Here is a 5504-nt window from a genome sequence, read left to right as displayed (position 1 = left end):
AAGGCGATCCGATGTCTCCTCTCTTATTTGTTCTAGGCATGGAATATATGTCTAGAATAATGAGAGAAGTGGGTTCTCGACAAGGTTTTAAATACCATGACAGATGTGCTACATTAAAGTTGAATCGTATGTGCTTTGCGGATGACTTACTATTATTTTGTCATGGTGACTTCATTTCAATTTTGTTAATGTTGAAGGGCCTGAAACTCTTCTCTTCGACTTCTGGTTTGCTGCCAAATGAAGAAAAAACGGCTGTTTATTGCAGTGGTATGCAGGAGGCTAAGGTTACCCAAGTGCTCGAAATGTCAGGATATACAAGAGCTCATCTTCCTTTCAGGTATCTTGGCATCCCAGTTTGTTCAAAAAAATAAAATATCAGCTGCTGAATGTAATGGAATTCTTGAGAAAATGGTTTCTCGGATCAAAGTTTGGAGCTTGAGGAATTTGTCATATATGGGAAGAGTTACATTAATCAATTCTGTTTTGATTACCATTCACTTTTATTGGGCCCAAATAATGATTCTTCCAAAAAAGTTATTAAATGATGTAGAAGCTATTTGTCGGGCTTTTCTTTGGAAGGGTTTGGCAGACATTAATGGTCCGGGTTTAGTGGCTTGGCAACATGTTTGTTTGACAAAGAAAGCAGGGGGTTTGGGCTTTAGGAAGGTCCTCAATTGGATATGGCTGCAATGGGGAAATACGTTTGGGCAATTGCCACCAAAAAATATAACTTGTTCGTGAAATGGATTAACAGTGTTTACTTGATGGACATGAATTGGTGGGAGTACTAGCCACCAACTGATTGTAGCTGGTATTGGAAGAGATTAGTTGCTGTCAAAGAAGCTTACAAAGCTAAGGCAGATCTGTTATATTTTGCAGCATTGAGGTATAGCATTAAAATTGGCCATGATTTACTATTTGATCAACCACTTGCAGTAGGTTGGAGCAAAGTGGTTTGAGATAGACTGAGCATTCCAAAGCATAGAAATGTGCTTTGGCTGGTAATGTTGCAGAGACTTCGAACTAGAGATCAGATTCAAAAGTTTGAGCCTCTAGTGGATCAAACATGTCTGTTATGTGGAGCTGATAATGAGAGCATAGGCCATCTATTTTTTCCCTGTCATTTTAGTAGTGCTTGTTTGCAGAAAATTAAGCACTGGATGGGTTGGAAATCGGCTTCATTGGATCTGCTGCAATTAATTCGGTGGATCAATAAAGCAAAGAAGATGAGTGCTATTCGGAAGAACATCATGTATGCTACTCTTGCAGCTCTAGTCTACCACATTTGGAGAGTCCAGAATGATGTGTATTGGAATAAAAAATTATGGCATATTACTAATACTAATACTGTACAAAAAGTGGAAAGGGAAATACAAGTTAGGATTACTCTTGTAATGCCAAAAAAGGCTCAAGCCATAGATAGAGATTGGTTCGCTAAGATCTGTAAAAAATAGATGTAGTAGTGGTTGAGATGTGTTTGGTGTTGTAATTGGTTGGTTGTAAGCTTTGGTAGTTGAGCAATATAATGATTCTTATTCATAAAAAAAAACATACACTTCTTCAATGCAAGCCTATAACAAAAAAAAAAAATGTTAAGAGTTAAAACAAAATTATCTCAATTCCATAAAATTTTAAAAATATCAAAAGTTAAATAACAAACTTTTTTCCCTTTAATGTCCCCATTAACATCCAAGATAACAAAATCACAATGTCCCCCATCAGCAAGGCAACAAAAGTAATAAAGAACTGACATCGTATTTTGATACTTTTCATTCATTACAGGCTCCTCCCTTTATATGACTTCTTCAGAACATCTTCCCCATATAATTTTTCTAACACTTTATCCCCAAACTTACGTTCATTAATTCGTCTCTATCAAATTCCAATATTGGTTTAGATAATTAACATTTGATCTCAGCAGGTCCATATTTGCATTTATCAACCAAAAACAAGACTCCATGTCGTCGTTCTATGTCCTAAAAAAGAAAAGTATTGCGGTACGACTCCTAACAAACTATCATCACAAACATTTAATAATCATGGAAAAGAACACACAAACTTAAAATCATATATAAAGCCGAACAGAAAAAATGTATGCCTCACATTAAACAAACAAAAAAAAAACAATTAGCTTTAACACACCAAAATTAAACAAACCAAAGAACTAACTACAAACAAACTTACACACGTGCAGCCAAACCAAATAAAATTAAGCATAATCTTCAAGACACAACAACTCAAACAATGCAAACTATCGACATTTTCTTGCAAATATATATATATATATACATCAACATATTAAAAGTACCTCCAACATATTTACTTCTAAAAACAAACAACCATAATAAAATCCAACAAAACTACAATCATGTACATATGAAAGTGCAAAAAAAAAAAAAAAAAACCACTAATACCACCATCATGAGCCGTTTGAAGGCATAATCAAGAAGAATAACGAATCCTCTATTCAAACCTTAAATTAAATACACTAAAATATTCATAAATTCTGATACATTAGTATATAGTTAATCTTTATCAAACAATGACTCAAGCTGGGTTTAAATGGAAAGTTAGTCTGTTCAATTTGATTTTTTTTCAAATTAAGTCTCCCTGGGTTCTCTTTCAATGGCTGTAGGAAAACAATTCTGGGTCAACCACCCAAGATGTACGATCTTCAACCACCACCAATACCATTAATTGATATTCATCAAAAACCTCAACCTACCACTTCGCCTAACAAAAATGAAGAAGATGATTGAAGTTTCCAATTTCATTTTAAAACAAATTCTCACTTAAATTAATCAAGAAATAAAAGCATGGAGAACCCACGATCTACCAATAAAAATATCAGAATACAAGAGAAAACAATGGCATGGAAATAAATAATGGAAAATCCAAACCAAAAAACATTGAAACGAAAATAAAACCATTTCATTCAATAATTAATTAATAATAAACAACAAAAATACCCAAAATTACAAGAGAAACGAGACAAAAAAACTTACCATAAAACCTGGCCGCGAGAAGGAGGATGAAGAACGTATACCTCTTGTTGGTATTAAACATATAAATTAGAGAGTGCAACAAATGGTGATTTGTAAAAAAATTCTTTTTAATACCCCATCCACGATAAATATATATATATTTATACATTAAATTATATACACATAAAATTCGAGTTTTTAGCTACTATTAGGTTATTTTTAGTGGAAACTGAGTGATTGTATAAGAATAAATTAATTATAGTATTATTAAAAATTATTAAGATTTTGGTCTTAGTAAATTCGAAATCATCCTAGAGAATTAGAGTTTGTTATTAGTTAGGGTTGGTTAAGATATTTGTGGATTAAGTTATTATTTTATCTCTATGCTTGTAGATTAAGATGTTATTTTATGGTTAGCTAAGATATTTGGTTATTTTATTGTGAATTAGATAATTAAATAGAATTTTCGTAACTTTAGGGTACTGTAAATTCAGACCTGTTTTTGACCTAGTTATATTATGGTTTTGGAAAACTAGTATTTTTGGAAAATTGTAGATAATTGAATTAGTTTTTCAACGGTACAAAGATTGTCTAAATTGGACTCCTACAACTCCAGTTAAATTCATTTTACTACTTGTGGATCCAGAGTTACGAGATTTATAGGAAAAATAATTTTCTATCTCAATAATTTAAGAGAGAGAAGGAGATGACGTGGAAGAGAGAGAGAGAAAGCGAAGGCAGTGAAAGGTTGAGAGATTCTTTCCTAGGTAGTTTGATGGTTACATTATTCCTCAATTATTTAATATAAATATTAATAAGATAATGTAGATATATTCTCTCAAGAGGTTAAGATTCTATTTTATTTAAATTTCAAATTTGAGAGTAGTTGAAGTAAAATTGGGAGAGAAGTTGAGACTTTAACCCTATAAATAGACCTTTTATGCTCTTCATTTTCTCACAACTTGGAAACAACTCTCAAGCTCTTGGTATTATTGTTGTGAAGGCTCAGGATTTTGAAGTATTGATCTTATGGTTTCAAGGTGAATATATGACTTTACGAGGTTTAGAATTCTTGGAAGTATAGTTTTATTATAAGTCTCTAATTTAAATCTTTTATGTCATATATAAGGCTTGGGCGAGATCTATGAGCACACGCAATCTCTTTTCTTCTCTTTTTCCACACTCAAGGTAAGGAAAATTAGGTAGTTTAGTTTATGACCTATTAAGTGATTTGTGTGACCCTAACATTTCAGGTACAAAAAGAGATAAGTGTGGGTGAACCTAAGATGTTCATAAATGTATGATGGACCTAAGCTGATGTCTGGTAGGCACGGTTGCCAAATTTGTATGACGAACCTAAGTTGATGTCCGAGGCTTAATTGCCACCACTGTATAAGCAGTTATCTTTTTCTTATACCTGTCTTGTTATTATAACCTATGATTATGACCTATGACCTAGGATATATTTCGATCTTATATGATTATTATAAATTAGCATTGTTATGAACTCTTATATGAACTTATATGGTATGATTGTTATGACTATGTGTTTATATGATTTGTTTGTTTGCATTTTTCTTACTGGGCTTAGAAACCCACTACTTATGATATTATTGTGCAGATAATTTAGGTTAGAGTGGTCGGTGGCGAGTGTGATCTAAGAGCTTAGTGTTGTGTTAATGGGGACCATATAGTCGAGGAAATGATCAAGGGCCTAAACTTTTCCTTATGAAAGCATTTTCTTTAAGTATCTTTATTTTTATTCAAATGTTCCTCATTACATTTTGTTAAAGACCTTATTTTACATTTTGTAAAAACATGTGATCCCTTTGCTTATTATGATTTTCTTAAATAAAGGAGCAATATTTATGTTTATGATCCAAAGTTGTGTTCTCGATAATATTATTAGAAATTAGGGTGTTACAAGTGGTATGAGAGCCACGACTATATTGGTCCTGAACGTTCTCATGAAATACAAACGACAACTACAAAGGACCAACTCGCTACCAAGTAAGTATATTTTTCGAAATATGTTTGTTTATGTGAAATAATGTTTTTCTTTTATGACCTATTTTCATAACATAGCACAATGGACCCTATTGTTGTTAGAAAAGTTAAGGCAATAAGGAGAATAACCGACCCTAAAGTAGTATGGAACGAGGTTTTATTTGACGAAAGTGTACCAATCGAGGATAATCTTATGGATAGGTTTTCTCGAAATATTAGAATTATTGAAGATATCAATTTACCAAATGGGGAGATAGGTGAAAGAGTACACCAATTAGCAAATAATCTTAGGGAAGGATTTCTTAGTAATGTTCCTTTCACTTCAATATTTATCTACACCAAAGATGACTATGAAGACTTCACTCAGGATATGTTAGAAGAGGGGTCTGATGTGGAGGATTAGAAGAATATAAGTGCATGATCGTTAGTTTATTTTAGTTTAGAACTCTATTAGTTTGTAAATAAAATTTTATATTTCAATAAAGTTTGTTATTTCTTTTTATTATTTTAATG

The 5504-nt window shown here is 32.2% G+C and overlaps 1 long non-coding RNA gene across 1 annotated transcript; it reads right to left on the bottom strand.

Moving 5' to 3' along the window:
- Positions 1-2452: 2452 nt before the first annotated feature.
- LOC133831168 (uncharacterized) lies at positions 2453-3136 on the bottom strand. Its single transcript, XR_009892426.1, has 2 exons — positions 3006-3136; positions 2453-2733 (listed from the first exon to the last, which is right to left on the bottom strand). It is a non-coding gene; the product is annotated as an uncharacterized LOC133831168 (long non-coding RNA).
- Between the last annotated feature and the right edge of the window lie 2368 nt (positions 3137-5504).

Source organism: Humulus lupulus, chromosome 4 (genome assembly GCF_963169125.1).
Source record: "Humulus lupulus chromosome 4, drHumLupu1.1, whole genome shotgun sequence".
In the NCBI taxonomy this organism is placed as follows: Eukaryota; Viridiplantae; Streptophyta; class Magnoliopsida; order Rosales; family Cannabaceae; genus Humulus; species Humulus lupulus.
This window is presented reverse-complemented; position numbering and strand designations above follow the sequence as displayed.